Source organism: Pimephales promelas, chromosome 21, assembly GCF_988280905.1.
Source record: "Pimephales promelas chromosome 21, fPimPro1.hap1.1, whole genome shotgun sequence".
Taxonomy (NCBI): Eukaryota; Metazoa; Chordata; class Actinopteri; order Cypriniformes; family Leuciscidae; genus Pimephales; species Pimephales promelas.
The window spans coordinates 28,103,203-28,119,630 of NC_142789.1; positions in this window are offsets into that span (position 1 = coordinate 28,103,203).

Below are 16,428 nucleotides of genomic sequence, written 5' to 3' on the forward strand. Positions count from 1 at the left end.
TGGAGAAACTTCATTTTTCGCCCAAAAATGAAAAAAAAACGAAAGGGGTAACACTGTCGTTTTTTTTTTCGGGTCAAAATTTTGAATTTCGATATCTCAGCTCTGGAAGGGTCTAGAGCCTCCATTTTTGCACCCAGGTCAAAGTCTCGCGCCCCTCTATCAGAATCCAGAGTTTTGAGAAGATTGGAGAAAATTCATTTTTCGCCCAAAAATGAAAAAAAACGAAAGGGGTAACACTGTCGTTTTTTTTTTCGGGTCGAAATTTTGAATTTCGATATCTCAGCTCTGGAAGGGTCTAGAGCCTCCATTTTTGCACCCAGGTCAAAGTCTCGCGCCCCTCTATCAGAATGCAGAGCTTTGAGAAGATTGGAGAAACTTCATTTTTCGCCAAAAAATGAAAAAAAACAAAAGGGGTAACACTGTCGTTTTTTTTTCGGGTCGAAATTTTGAATTTCGATATCTCAGCTCTGGAAGGGTCTAGAGCCTCCATTTTTGCACTCAGGTCAAAGTCTCACACCCCTCTATCAGAATCCAGAGTTTTGAGAAGATTGGAGAAACTTCATTTTTCGCCCAAAAATGAAAAAAAACGAAAGGGGTAACACTGTCGTTTTTTTCGGGTCAAAATTTTGAATTTCGATATCTCAGCTCTGGAAGGGTCTAGAGCCTCCATTTTTGCACTCAGGTCAAAGTCTCGCGCCCCTCTATCAGAATCCAGAGTTTTGAGAAGATTGGAGAAACTTCATTTTTCGCCCAAAAATGAAAAAAAACAAAAGGGGTAACACTGTCGTTTTTTTTTCGGGTCAAAATTTTGAATTTCGATATCTCAGCTCTGGAAGGGTCTAGAGCCTCCATTTTTGCACTCAGGTCAAAATCTCGCGCCCCTCTATCAGAATCCAGAGTTTTAAGAAGATTGGAGAACCTTCATTTTTCGCCCAAAAATGAAAAAAACAAAAGGGGTAACACTGTCGTTTTTTTTTCGGGTCAAAATTTTGAATTTCGATATCTCAGCTCTGGAAGGGTCTAGAGCCTCCATTTTTGCACCCAGGTCAAAGTCTCGCGCCCCTCTATCAGAATCCAGAGTTTTGAGAAGATTGGAGAAAATTCATTTTTCGCCCAAAAATGAAAAAAACAAAAGGGGTAACACTGTCGTTTTTTTTTCGGGTCGAAATTTTGAATTTCGATATCTCATCTCTGGGAGGGTCTAGAGCCTCCATTTTTGCACTCAGGTCAAAGTCTCGTGGCCCTCTATCATAATCCAGAGTTTTGAGAAGATTGGAGAAACTTTATTTTTCGCCCAAAAACGAAAAAAAACAAAAGGGGTAACACTGTCGTTTTTTTTTTCGGGTCAAAATTTTGAATTTCGATATCTCAGCTCTGGAAGGGTCTAGAGCCTCCATTTTTGCACTCAGGTCAAAGTCTCGCGCCCCTCTATCAGAATCCAGAGTTTTAAGAAGATTGGAGAACCTTCATTTTTCGCCCAAAAATGAAAAAAAACGAAAGGGGTAACACTGTCGTTTTTTTTTCGGGTCAAAATTTTGAATTTCGATATCTCAGCTCTGGAAGGGTCTAGAGCCTCCATTTTTGCACCCAGGTCAAAGTCTCGCGCCCCTCTATCAGAATCCAGAGTTTTGAGAAGATTGGAGAAAATTCATTTTTCGCCCAAAAACGAAAAAAAAACAAAAGGGGTAACACTGTCGTTTTTTTTTTTCGGGTCAAAATTTTGAATTTCGATATCTCAGCTCTGGAAGGGTCCAGAGCCTCCATTTTTGCACTCAGGTCAAAGTCTCGTGGCCCTCTATCATAATCCAGAGTTTTGAGAAGATTGGAGAAACTTCATTTTTCGCCCAAAAATGAAAAAAAACAAAAGGGGTAACACTGTCGTTTTTTTTTCGGGTCAAAATTTTGAATTTCGATATCTCAGCTCTGGAAGGGTCTAGAGCCTCCATTTTTGCACTCAGGTCAAAGTCTCGCGCCCCTCTATCAGAATCCAGAGTTTTGAGAAGATTGGAGAAACTTCATTTTTCGCCCAAAAATGAAAAAAAACAAAAGGGGTAACACTGTCGTTTTTTTTTCGGGTCGAAATTTTGAATTTCGATATCTCAGCTCTGGAAGGGTCTAGAGCCTCCATTTTTGCACTCAGGTCAAAGTCTCGCGCCCCTCTATCAGAATCCAGAGTTTTGAGAAGATTGGAGAAACTTCATTTTTCGCCCGAAAATGAAAAAAAACGAAAGGGGTAACACTGTCGTTTTTTTTTTCGGGTCAATATTTTGAATTTCGATATCTCAGCTCTGGAAGGGTCTAGAGCCTCCATTTTCGCACTCAGGTCAAAGTCTCGCGCCCCTCTATCAGAATCCAGAGTATTGAGAAGATTGGAGAAACTTCATTTTTCGCCCAAAAATGAAAAAAAAAACAAAAGGGGTAACACTGTCGTTTTTTTTTTCGGGTCAATATTTTGAATTTCGATATCTCAGCTCTGGAAGGGTCTAGAGCCTCCATTTTTGCACTCAGGTCAAAATCTCGCGCCCCTCTATCAGAATCCAGAGTTTTGAGAAGATTGGAGAAAATTCATTTTTCGCCCAAAAATGAAAAAAAACGAAAGGGGTAACACTGTCGTTTTTTTTTTCGGGTCGAAATTTTGAATTTCGATATCTCATCTCTGGGAGGGTCTAGAGCCTCCATTTTTGCACTCAGGTCAAAGTCTCGTGGCCCTCTATCATAATCCAGAGTTTTGAGAAAATTGGAGAAACTTAATTTTTCCCCCAAAAATGAAAAAAAAAACGAAAGGGGTAACACTGTCGTTTTTTTTTTTTCGGGTCGAAATTTTGAATTTCGATATCTCAGCTCTGGAAGGGTCTAGAGCCTCCATTTTTGCACTCAGGTCAAAGTCTCGCGCCCCTCTATCAGAATCCAGAGTTTTGAGAAGATTGGAGAAACTTCATTTTTCGCCCAAAAACAAAAAAAACAAAAGGGGTAACACTGTCGTTTTTTTTTTCGGGTCAAAATTTTGAATTTCGATATCTCAGCTCTGGAAGGGTCTAGAGCCTCCATTTTTGCACTCAGGTCAAAATCTCGCGCCCCTCTATCAGAATCCAGAGTTTTGAGAAGATTGGAGAAACTTCATTTTTCGCCCAAAAATGAAAAAAAAACAAAAGGGGTAACACTGTCGTTTTTTTTGGGGTCGAAATTTTGAATTTCGATATCTCATCTCTGGGAGGGTCTAGAGCCTCCATTTTTGCACTCAGGTCAAAGTCTCGTGGCCCTCTATCATAATCCAGAGTTTTGGGAAGATTGGAGAAACTTCATTTTTCGCCCGAAAATGAAAAAAAACGAAAGGGGTAACACTGTCGTTTTTTTGTCGAAATTTTGAATTTCGATATCTCAGCTCTGGAAGGGTCTAGAGCCTCCATTTTTGCACTCAGGTCAAAATCTCGCGCCCCTCTATCAGAATCCAGAGTTTTGAGAAGATTGGAGAAACTTCATTTTTCGCCCAAAAATGAAAAAAAATGAAAGGGGTAACACTGTCGTTTTTTTTTCGGGTCAAAATTTTGAATTTCGATATCTCAGCTCTGGAAGGGTCTAGAGCCTCCATTTTTGCACCCAGGTCAAAGTCTCGCGCCCCTCTATCAGAATCCAGAGTTTTGAGAAGATTGGAGAAACTTCATTTTTCGCCCAAAAATGAAAAAAAACAAAAGGGGTAACACTGTCGTTTTTTTTTCGGGTCGAAATTTTGAATTTCGAATATCTCATCTCTGGGAGGGTCTAGAGCCTCCACTTATTCTAAGGTCAAAGTCTCACGCCCCTCTATCAGAATCCAGAGTTTTGAGAAGATTGGAGAAACTTCATTTTTCGCCCGAAAATGAAAAAAAAACGAAAAGGGGTAACACTGTCGTTTTTTTTTTTCGGGTCAAAATTTTGAATTTCGATATCTCAGCTCTGGAAGGGTCTAGAGCCTCCATTTTGCACCCAGGTCAAGGTCTTGTGTGGTTGATCAGAATCCAGAGTTTTGAGAAAGATAGATTGAGAAACTTCATTTTTCGCCCAAAAATGAAAAAAAACGAAAGGGGTAACACAGTCGGTTTTTTTTCGGGTCGAAATTTTGAATTTCGATATCTCATCTCTGGGAGGGTCTAGAGCCTCCATTTTTGCACTCAGGTCAAAGTCTCGTGGCCCTCTATCATAATCCAGAGTTTTGAGAAAATTGGAGAAACTTAATTTTTCGCCCAAAAATGAAAAAAAACGAAAGGGGTAACACTGTCGTTTTTTTTTTCGGGTCGAAATTTTGAGTTTCGATATCTCAGCTCTGGAAGGGTCTAGAGCCTCCATTTTTGCACTCAGGTCAAAGTCTCACAGCCCTCTATCAGAATCGACAGTGTTACCCCTTTGGTTTTTTTTTCATTTTTGGGCGAAAAATGAAGTTTCTCCAATCTTCTCAAAACTCTGGATTCTGATAGAGGGGTGCGAGACTTTGACCTGAGTGCAAAAATGGAGGCTCTAGACCCTTCCAGAGCTGAGATATCGAAATTCAAAATTTCGACCCGAAAAAAAACGACAGTGTTACCCCTTTCGTTTTTTTTTCATTTTTGGGCGAAAAATGAAGTTTCTCCAATCTTCTCAAAACTCTGGATTCTGATAGAGGGGTGCGAGACTTTGACCTGAGTGCAAAAATGGAGGCTCTAGACCCTTCCAGAGCTGAGATATCGAAATTCAAAATTTCGACCCGAAAAAAAACGACAGTGTTACCCCTTTCGTTTTTTTTCATTTTTGGGCGAAAAATGAAGTTTCTCCAATCTTCTCAAAACTCTAGACTCTGATAGAGGGGCACGAGACTTTGACCTGAGTGCAAAAATGGAGGCTCTAGACCCTCCCAGAGCTGAGATATCGAAATTCAAAATTTCGACCCGAAAAAAAAACGACAGTGTTACCCCTTTCGTTTTTTTTCATTTTGGGGCGAAAAATGAAGTTTCTCCAATCTTCTCAAAACTCTGGATTCTGATAGAGGGGCGCGAAACTTTGACCTGAGTGCAAAAATGGAGGCTCTAGACCCTTCCAGAGCTGAGATATCGAAATTCAAAATTTCGACCCGAAAAAAAACGACAGTGTTACCCCTTTCGTTTTTTTTTCATTTTTGGGCGAAAAATGAAGTTTCTCCAATCTTCTCAAAACTCTGGATTCTGATAGAGGGGCGCGAGACTTTGACCTGAGTGCAAAAATGGAGGCTCTAGACCCTCCCAGAGCTGAGATATCGAAATTCAAAATTTCGACCCGAAAAAAAAACGACAGTGTTACCCCTTTCGTTTTTTTTCATTTTGGGGCGAAAAATGAAGTTTCTCCAATCTTCTCAAAACTCTGGATTCTGATAGAGGGGCGCGAGACTTTGACCTGAGTGCAAAAATGGAGGCTCTAGACCCTCCCAGAGCTGAGATATCGAAATTCAAAATTTCGACCCGAAAAAAAACGACAGTGTTACCCCTTTCGTTTTTTTTTCATTTTTGGGCGAAAAATGAAGTTTCTCCAATCTTCTCAAAACTCTAGATTCTGATAGAGGGGCGCGAGACTTTGACCTGAGTGCAAAAATGGAGGCTCTATACCCTCCCAGAGCTGAGATATCGAAATTCAAAATTTCGACCCGAAAAAAAATGACAGTGTTACCCCTTTCGTGTTTTTTCATTTTTGGGCGAAAAATGAAGTTTCTCCAATCTTCTCAAAACTCTGGATTCTGATAGAGGGGTGCGAGACTTTGACCTGAGTGCAAAAATGGAGGCTCTAGACCCTTCCAGAGCTGAGATATCGAAATTCAAAATTTCGACCCGAAAAAAAAACGACAGTGTTACCCCTTTCGTTTTTTTCATTTTTGGGCGAAAAATGAAGTTTCTCCAATCTTCTCAAAACTCTGGATTCTGATAGAGGGGTGCGAGACTTTGACCTGAGTGCAAAAATGGAGGCTCTAGACCCTTCCAGAGCTGAGATATCGAAATTAAAAATTTCGACCCGAAAAAAAACGACAGTGTTACCCCTTTCGTTTTTTTTCATTTTTGGGCGAAAAATGAAGTTTCTCCAATCTTCTCAAAACTCTAGATTCTGATAGAGGGGCGCGAGACTTTGACCTGAGTGCAAAAATGGAGGCTCTAGACCCTCCCAGAGCTGAGATATCGAAATTCAAAATTTCGACCCGAAAAAAAAACGACAGTGTTACCCCTTTCGTTTTTTTTCATTTTGGGGCGAAAAATGAAGTTTCTCCAATCTTCTCAAAACTCTGGATTCTGATAGAGGGGCGCGAGACTTTGACCTGAGTGCAAAAATGGAGGCTCTAGACCCTCCCAGAGCTGAGATATCAAAATTCAAAATTTCGACCCGAAAAAAAAACGACAGTGTTACCCCTTTCGTTTTTTTTTTCATTTTTGGGCGAAAAATGAAGTTTCTCCAATCTTCTAAAAACTCTGGATTCTGATAGAGGGGTGCGAGACTTTGACCTGAGTGCAAAAATGGAGGCTCTAGACCCTTCCAGAGCTGAGATATCGAAACTCAAAATTTCGACCCGAAAAAAAAACGACAGTGTTACCCCTTTCGTTTTTTTTTTCATTTTTGGGCGAAAAATGAAGTTCCTCCAATCTTCTCAAAACTCTGGATTCTGATAGAGGGCCGCGAGACTTTGACCTGAGTGCAAAAATGGAGGCTCTAGACCCTTCCAGAGCTGAGATATCGAAATTCAAAATTTCGACCAGAAAAAAAAATGACAGTGTTACCCCTTTCGTTTTTTTTTCATTTTCGGGCGAAAAATGAAGTTTCTCCAATCTTCTCAAAACTCTGGATTCTGATAGAGGGGCGCGAGACTTTGACCTGAGTGCAAAAATGGAGGCTCTAGACCCTCCCAGAGCTGAGATATCGAAATTCAAAATTTCGACCCGGAAAAAAAAACGACAGTGTTACCCCTTTCGTTTTTTTTTTCATTTTTGGGCGAAAAATGAAGTTTCTCCAATCTTCTCAAAACTCTGGATTCTGATAGAGGGGCGCGAGACTTTGACCTGAGTGCAAAAATGGAGGCTCTAGACCCTTCCAGAGCTGAGATATCGAAATTCAAAATTTCGACCCGAAAAAAAAACGACAGTGTTACCCCTTTCGTTTTTTTTCATTTTTGGGCGAAAAATGAAGTTCCTCCAATCTTCTCAAAACTCTGGATTCTGATAGAGGGGTGCGAGACTTTGACCTGAGTGCAAAAATGGAGGCTCTAGACCCTTCCAGAGCTGAGATATCGAAATTCAAAATTTCGACCCGAAAAAAAAACGACAGTGTTACCCCTTTCGTTTTTTTTTTGGGGCGAAAAATGAAGTTTCTCCAATCTTCTCAAAACTCTGGATTCTGATAGAGGGGCGCGAGACTTTGACCTGAGTGCAAAAATGGAGGCTCTAGACCCTCCCAGAGCTGAGATATCGAAATTCAAAATTTCGACCCGAAAAAAAAACGACAGTGTTACCCCTTTCGTTTTTTTTTTCATTTTTGGGCGAAAAATGAAGTTCCTCCAATCTTCTCAAAACTCTGGAATCTGATAGAGGGGCCCGAGACTTTGACCTGATTGCAAAAATGGAGGCTCTAGACCCTTCCAGAGCTGAGATATCGAAATTCAAAATTTCGACCCGAAAAAAAAAATGACAGTGTTACCCCTTTCGTTTTTTTTCATTTTCGGGCGAAAATGAAGTTTCTCCAATCTTCTCAAAACTCTGGATTCTGATAGAGGGGCGCAAGACTTTGACCTGAGCGCAAAAATGGAGGCTCTAGACCCTCCCAGAGCTGAGATATTGAAATTCAAAATTTCGACCCGAAAAAAAAACGACAGTGTTACCCCTTTCGTTTTTTTTTCATTTTCGGGCGAAAAATGAAGTTTCTCCAATCTTCTCAAAACTCTGGATTCTGATAGAGGGGCGCGAGACTTTGACCTGAGTGCAAAAATGGAGGCTCTAGACCCATCCAGAGCTGAGATATCGAAATTCAAAATTTCGACCCGAAGAAAAAAACGACAGTGTTACCCCTTTCGTTTTTTTTTTCATTTTCGGGCGAAAAATGAAGTTTCTCCAATCTTCTCAAAACTCTGGATTCTGATAGAGGGCTGTGAGACTTTGACCTGGGTGCAAAAATGGAGGATCTAGACCGTTCCAGAGCTGAGATATCGAAATTCAAAATTTCGACCCGAAAAAAAACCGACAGTGTTACCCCTTTCGTTTTTTTTTCATTTTTGGGCGAAAAATGAAGTTTCTCCAATCTTCTCAAAACTCTTGATTATGATAGAGGGCCACGAGACTTTGACTTGAGTGCAAAAATGGAGGCTCTAGACCCTCCCAGAGCTGAGATATCGAAATTCAAAATTTCGACCCGAAAAAAAAACGACAGTGTTACCCCTTTCGTTTTTTTTTTTCATTTTTGGGCGAAAAATGAAGTTTCTCCAATCTTCTCAAAACTCTGGATTCTGATAGAGGGGCGCGAGACTTTGACCTGAGTGCAAAAATGGAGGCTCTAGACCCTCCCAGAGCTGAGATATCGAAATTCAAAATTTCGACCCGAAAAAAAAAACGACAGTGTTACCCCTTTCATTTTTTTTCATTTTTGGGCGAAAAATGAAGTTTCTCCAATCTTCTCAAAACTCTGGATTCTGATAGAGGGGTGCGAGACTTTGACCTGAGTGCAAAAATGGAGGCTCTAGACCCTTCCAGAGCTGAGATATCGAAATTCAAAATTTCGACCCGAAAAAAAAAACGACAGTGTTACCCCTTTCGTTTTTTTTCATTTTTGGGCGAAAAATTAAGTTTCTCCAATCTTCTCAAAACTTTGGATTCTGATAGAGGGGTGCGAGACTTTGAACTGAGTGCAAAAATGGAGGCTCTAGACCCTTCCAGAGCTGAGATATCGAAATTCAAAATTTCGACCCGAAAAAAAACGACAGTGTTACCCCTTTCGTTTTTTTTTTCATTTTTGGGCGAAAAATGAAGTTTCTCCAATCTTCTCAAAACTCTGGATTCTGATAGAGGGCTGTGAGACTTTGACCTGAGTGCAAAAATTGAGGCTCTAGACCCTCCCAGAGCTGAGATATCGAAATTCAAAATTTCGACCCGAAAAAAAACGACAGTGTTACCCCTTTCGTTTTTTTTTCATTTTGGGGCGAAAAATGAAGTTTCTCCAATCTTCTTAAAACTCTGGATTCTGATAGAGGGGCGCGAGACTTTGACCTGAGTGCAAAAATGGAGGCTCTAGACCCTCCCAAAGCTGAGATATCGAAATTCAAAATTTCGACCCGAAAAAAAAACGACAGTGTTACCCCTTTCGTTTTTTTTCATTTTTGGGCGAAAAATGAAGTTTCTCCAATCTTCTCAAAACTCTGGATTCTGATAGAGGGGTGCGAGACTTTGACCTGAGTGCAAAAATGGAGGCTCTAGACCCTCCCAGAGCTGAGATATCGAAATTCAAAATTTCGACCCGAAAAAAAAACGACAGTGTTACCCCTTTCGTTTTTTTTTCATTTTGGGACGAAAAATGAAGTTTCTCCAATCTTCTCAAAACTCTGGATTCTGATAGAGGGGCGCGAGACTTTGACCTGAGTGCAAAAATGGAGGCTCTAGACCCTCCCAGAGCTGAGATATCGAAATTCAAAATTTCGACCCGAAAAAAAAACGACAGTGTTACCCCTTTCGTTTTTTTTCATTTTCGGGCGAAAAATGAAGTTTCTCCAATCTTCTCAAAACTCTGGATTCTGATAGAGGGGCGCGAGACTTTGACCTGAGTGCAAAAATGGAGGCTCTAGACCCTCCCAGAGCTGAGATATCGAAATTCAAAATTTCGACCCGAAAAAAAAACGACAGTGTTACCCCTTTCGTTTTTTTTTCATTTTCGGGCGAAAAATGAAGTTTCTCCAATCTCCTCAAAACTCTGGATTCTGATAGAGGGGCGCGAGACTTTGACCTGAGTGCAAAAATGGAGGCTCTAGACCCTTCCAGAGCTGAGATATCGAAATTCAAAATTTCGACCAGAAAAAAAAACGACAGTGTTACCCCTTTCGTTTTTTTTTCATTTTTGGGCGAAAAATGAAGTTCTTCCAATCTTCTCAAAACTCTGGATTCTGATAGAGGGGCCCGAGACTTTGACCTGAGTGCAAAAATGGAGGCTCTAGACCCTTCCAGAGCTGAGATATCGAAATTCAAAATTTCGACCCGAAAAAAAAATGACAGTGTTACCCCTTTCGTTTTTTTTCATTTTCGGGCGAAAAATGAAGTTTCTCCAATCTCCTCAAAACTCTGGATTCTGATAGAGGGGCGCGAGACTTTGACCTGAGTGCAAAATGGAGGCTCTAAACCCTTCCAGAGCTGAGATATCAAAACTCAAAATTTCGACTACAAAAAAAAAACGACAGTGTTACCCTTTACGTTTTTTTGGGGGGGGGGGGGTGAAAAATTAAGTATCCCCAATCTTCTTAAAACTCTGGATTCTGATAGAGGGCCATGAGACTTAGACCTGAGTGCAACAATGGAGGCTCTTGACCCTTCCAGAGCTGAGATATCGAAACTCAAAATTTCTACCAGAAAAAAAAACGACAGTGTTACCCCTTACGTTTTTTTTGGGGGGCGAAAAATTAAGCATCCCCAATCTTCTCAAAACTCTGGATTCTGATAGAGTGCCACAAGACTTAGACCTGAGTGCAAAAATGGAGGTTCTAGACCCTTCCAGAGCTGAGATATCGAAATTCAAAATTTCGACCAGAAAAAAAAACGACAGTGTTACCCCTTACGTTTTTTTTTTGGGCGAAAAATTAAGTATCCCCAATCTTCTCAAAACTCTGGATTCTGATAGAGGGTCATGAGACTTAGAACTGAGTGCAAAATGGAGGCTCTAAACCCTTCCAGAGCTGAGATATCAAAACTCAAAATTTCGACTACAAAAAAAAAACGACAGTGTTACCCCTTACGGTTTTTTTTGGGGGGGGGGGGGTGAAAAATTAAGTATCCCCAATCTTCTTAAAACTTTGGATTCTGATAGAGGGCCATGAGACTTAGACGTGAGTGCAACAATGGAGGCTCTAGACCCTTCCAGAGCTGAGATATCAAAACTCAAAATTTCGACCAGAAAAAAAAAACGACAGTGTTACCCCTTACGTTTTTTTTTTTTGGGCGAAAAATTAAGTATCCCCAATGTTCTCAAAACTCTGGATTCTGATAGAGGGCCATGAGACTTAGACCTGAGTGCAAAAATGGAGGCTCTAGACCCTTCCAGAGCTGAGATATCGAAATTCAAAATTTCGACCAGAAAAAAAAACGACAGTGTTACCCCTTACGTTTTTTTTTTTTTTTGGGTGAAAAATTAAGTATCCCCAATCTTCTCAAAACTCTGGATTCTGATAGAGGGCCATGAGACTTAGACCTGAGTGCAACAATGGAGGCTCTAGACCCTTCCAGAGCTGAGATATCAAAACTCAAAATTTCGACCAGAAAAAAAAACGACAGTGTTACCCCTTACGTTTTTTTTTGGGGGGGGGCGAAAAATTAAGTATCCCCAATCTTCTCAAAACTCCGGATTCTAATAGAGGGCCACAAGACTTAGACCTGAGTGCAAAAATGGAGGTTCTAGACCCTTCCAGAGCTGAAATATCGAAACTCAAAATTTCAACCAGAAAAAAAAACGACAGCGTTACCCCTTACGTTTTTTTGGGGGGGCGAAAAATTAAGTATCCCTAATGTTCTCAAAACTCTGGATTCTGATAGAGGGCCATGAGACTTAGACCTGAGTGCAAAAATGGAGGCTCTAGACCCTTCCAGAGCTGAGATATCGAAATTCAAAATTTCGACCAGAAAAAAAAACGACAGTGTTACCCCTTACGTTTTTTTTTTTTTTTGGGTGAAAAATTAAGTATCCCCAATCTTCTCAAAACTCTGGATTCTGATAGAGGGCCATGAAACTTAGACCTGAGTGCAACAATTGAGGCTCTAGACCCTTCCAGAGCTGAGATATTGAAACTCAAAATTTCGACCAGAAAAAAAAACGACAGTGTTACCCCTTACGTTTTTTTTGGGGGGGGGCGAAAAATTAAGTATCCCCAATCTTCTCAAAACTCTGGATTCTGATAGAGGGCCATGAGACTTAGACCTGAGTGCAAAAATGGAGGCTCTAGACCCTTCCAGAGCTGAGATATTGAAACTCAAAATTTCAACCACAAAAAAAACGACAGTGTTACCCCTTACGTTTTTTTTTGGGGGGCGAAAAATTAAGTATCCCCAATCTTCTCAAAACTCTGGATTCTGATAGAGGGCCGCGAGACTTTGACCTGAGTGCAAAAATGGAGGCTCTAGACCCTTCCAGAGCTGAGATATCGAAATTCAAAATTTCGACCAGAAAAAAAAATGACAGTGTTACCCCTTTCGTTTTTTTTTCATTTTCGGGCGAAAAATGAAGTTTCTCCAATCTTCTCAAAACTCTGGATTCTGATAGAGGGGCGCGAGACTTTGACCTGAGTGCAAAAATGGAGGCTCTAGACCCTCCCAGAGCTGAGATATCGAAATTCAAAATTTCGACCCGGAAAAAAAAACGACAGTGTTACCCCTTTCGTTTTTTTTTTTCATTTTTGGGCGAAAAATGAAGTTTCTCCAATCTTCTCAAAACTCTGGATTCTGATAGAGGGGCGCGAGACTTTGACCTGAGTGCAAAAATGGAGGCTCTAGACCCTTCCAGAGCTGAGATATCAAAATTCAAAATTTCGACCCGAAAAAAAAACGACAGTGTTACCCCTTTCGTTTTTTTTCATTTTTGGGCGAAAAATGAAGTTCCTCCAATCTTCTCAAAACTCTGGATTCTGATAGAGGGGTGCGAGACTTTGACCTGAGTGCAAAAATGGAGGCTCTAGACCCTTCCAGAGCTGAGATATCGAAATTCAAAATTTCGACCCGAAAAAAAAACGACAGTGTTACCCCTTTCGTTTTTTTTTTGGGGCGAAAAATGAAGTTTCTCCAATCTTCTCAAAACTCTGGATTCTGATAGAGGGGCGCGAGACTTTGACCTGAGTGCAAAAATGGAGGCTCTAGACCCTCCCAGAGCTGAGATATCGAAATTCAAAATTTCGACCCGAAAAAAAAACGACAGTGTTACCCCTTTCGTTTTTTTTTTCATTTTTGGGCGAAAAATGAAGTTCCTCCAATCTTCTCAAAACTCTGGAATCTGATAGAGGGGCCCGAGACTTTGACCTGATTGCAAAAATGGAGGCTCTAGACCCTTCCAGAGCTGAGATATCGAAATTCAAAATTTCGACCCGAAAAAAAAAATGACAGTGTTACCCCTTTCGTTTTTTTTCATTTTCGGGCGAAAATGAAGTTTCTCCAATCTTCTCAAAACTCTGGATTCTGATAGAGGGGCGCAAGACTTTGACCTGAGCGCAAAAATGGAGGCTCTAGACCCTCCCAGAGCTGAGATATCGAAATTCAAAATTTCGACCCGAAAAAAAAACGACAGTGTTACCCCTTTCGTTTTTTTTTCATTTTCGGGCGAAAAATGAAGTTTCTCCAATCTTCTCAAAACTCTGGATTCTGATAGAGGGGCGCGAGACTTTGACCTGAGTGCAAAAATGGAGGCTCTAGACCCATCCAGAGCTGAGATATCGAAATTCAAAATTTCGACCCGAAGAAAAAAACGACAGTGTTACCCCTTTCGTTTTTTTTTTCATTTTCGGGCGAAAAATGAAGTTTCTCCAATCTTCTCAAAACTCTGGATTCTGATAGAGGGCTGTGAGACTTTGACCTGGGTGCAAAAATGGAGGATCTAGACCGTTCCAGAGCTGAGATATCGAAATTCAAAATTTCGACCCGAAAAAAAACCGACAGTGTTACCCCTTTCGTTTTTTTTTCATTTTTGGGCGAAAAATGAAGTTTCTCCAATCTTCTCAAAACTCTTGATTATGATAGAGGGCCACGAGACTTTGACTTGAGTGCAAAAATGGAGGCTCTAGACCCTCCCAGAGCTGAGATATCGAAATTCAAAATTTCGACCCGAAAAAAAAACGACAGTGTTACCCCTTTCGTTTTTTTTTTTCATTTTTGGGCGAAAAATGAAGTTTCTCCAATCTTCTCAAAACTCTGGATTCTGATAGAGGGGCGCGAGACTTTGACCTGAGTGCAAAAATGGAGGCTCTAGACCCTCCCAGAGCTGAGATATCGAAATTCAAAATTTCGACCCGAAAAAAAAAACGACAGTGTTACCCCTTTCATTTTTTTTCATTTTTGGGCGAAAAATGAAGTTTCTCCAATCTTCTCAAAACTCTGGATTCTGATAGAGGGGTGCGAGACTTTGACCTGAGTGCAAAAATGGAGGCTCTAGACCCTTCCAGAGCTGAGATATCGAAATTCAAAATTTCGACCCGAAAAAAAAAACGACAGTGTTACCCCTTTCGTTTTTTTTCATTTTTGGGCGAAAAATTAAGTTTCTCCAATCTTCTCAAAACTTTGGATTCTGATAGAGGGGTGCGAGACTTTGAACTGAGTGCAAAAATGGAGGCTCTAGACCCTTCCAGAGCTGAGATATCGAAATTCAAAATTTCGACCCGAAAAAAAACGACAGTGTTACCCCTTTCGTTTTTTTTTTCATTTTTGGGCGAAAAATGAAGTTTCTCCAATCTTCTCAAAACTCTGGATTCTGATAGAGGGCTGTGAGACTTTGACCTGAGTGCAAAAATTGAGGCTCTAGACCCTCCCAGAGCTGAGATATCGAAATTCAAAATTTCGACCCGAAAAAAAACGACAGTGTTACCCCTTTCGTTTTTTTTTCATTTTGGGGCGAAAAATGAAGTTTCTCCAATCTTCTTAAAACTCTGGATTCTGATAGAGGGGCGCGAGACTTTGACCTGAGTGCAAAAATGGAGGCTCTAGACCCTCCCAAAGCTGAGATATCGAAATTCAAAATTTCGACCCGAAAAAAAAACGACAGTGTTACCCCTTTCGTTTTTTTTCATTTTTGGGCGAAAAATGAAGTTTCTCCAATCTTCTCAAAACTCTGGATTCTGATAGAGGGGTGCGAGACTTTGACCTGAGTGCAAAAATGGAGGCTCTAGACCCTCCCAGAGCTGAGATATCGAAATTCAAAATTTCGACCCGAAAAAAAAACGACAGTGTTACCCCTTTCGTTTTTTTTTCATTTTGGGACGAAAAATGAAGTTTCTCCAATCTTCTCAAAACTCTGGATTCTGATAGAGGGGCGCGAGACTTTGACCTGAGTGCAAAAATGGAGGCTCTAGACCCTCCCAGAGCTGAGATATCGAAATTCAAAATTTCGACCCGAAAAAAAAACGACAGTGTTACCCCTTTCGTTTTTTTTCATTTTCGGGCGAAAAATGAAGTTTCTCCAATCTTCTCAAAACTCTGGATTCTGATAGAGGGGCGCGAGACTTTGACCTGAGTGCAAAAATGGAGGCTCTAGACCCTCCCAGAGCTGAGATATCGAAATTCAAAATTTCGACCCGAAAAAAAAACGACAGTGTTACCCCTTTCGTTTTTTTTTCATTTTCGGGCGAAAAATGAAGTTTCTCCAATCTCCTCAAAACTCTGGATTCTGATAGAGGGGCGCGAGACTTTGACCTGAGTGCAAAAATGGAGGCTCTAGACCCTTCCAGAGCTGAGATATCGAAATTCAAAATTTCGACCAGAAAAAAAAACGACAGTGTTACCCCTTTCGTTTTTTTTTCATTTTTGGGCGAAAAATGAAGTTCTTCCAATCTTCTCAAAACTCTGGATTCTGATAGAGGGGCCCGAGACTTTGACCTGAGTGCAAAAATGGAGGCTCTAGACCCTTCCAGAGCTGAGATATCGAAATTCAAAATTTCGACCCGAAAAAAAAATGACAGTGTTACCCCTTTCGTTTTTTTTCATTTTCGGGCGAAAAATGAAGTTTCTCCAATCTCCTCAAAACTCTGGATTCTGATAGAGGGGCGCGAGACTTTGACCTGAGTGCAAAATGGAGGCTCTAAACCCTTCCAGAGCTGAGATATCAAAACTCAAAATTTCGACTACAAAAAAAAAACGACAGTGTTACCCTTTACGTTTTTTTGGGGGGGGGGGGGTGAAAAATTAAGTATCCCCAATCTTCTTAAAACTCTGGATTCTGATAGAGGGCCATGAGACTTAGACCTGAGTGCAACAATGGAGGCTCTTGACCCTTCCAGAGCTGAGATATCGAAACTCAAAATTTCTACCAGAAAAAAAAACGACAGTGTTACCCCTTACGTTTTTTTTGGGGGGCGAAAAATTAAGCATCCCCAATCTTCTCAAAACTCTGGATTCTGATAGAGTGCCACAAGACTTAGACCTGAGTGCAAAAATGGAGGTTCTAGACCCTTCCAGAGCTGAGATATCGAAATTCAAAATTTCGACCAGAAAAAAAAACGACAGTGTTACCCCTTACGTTTTTTTTTGGGCG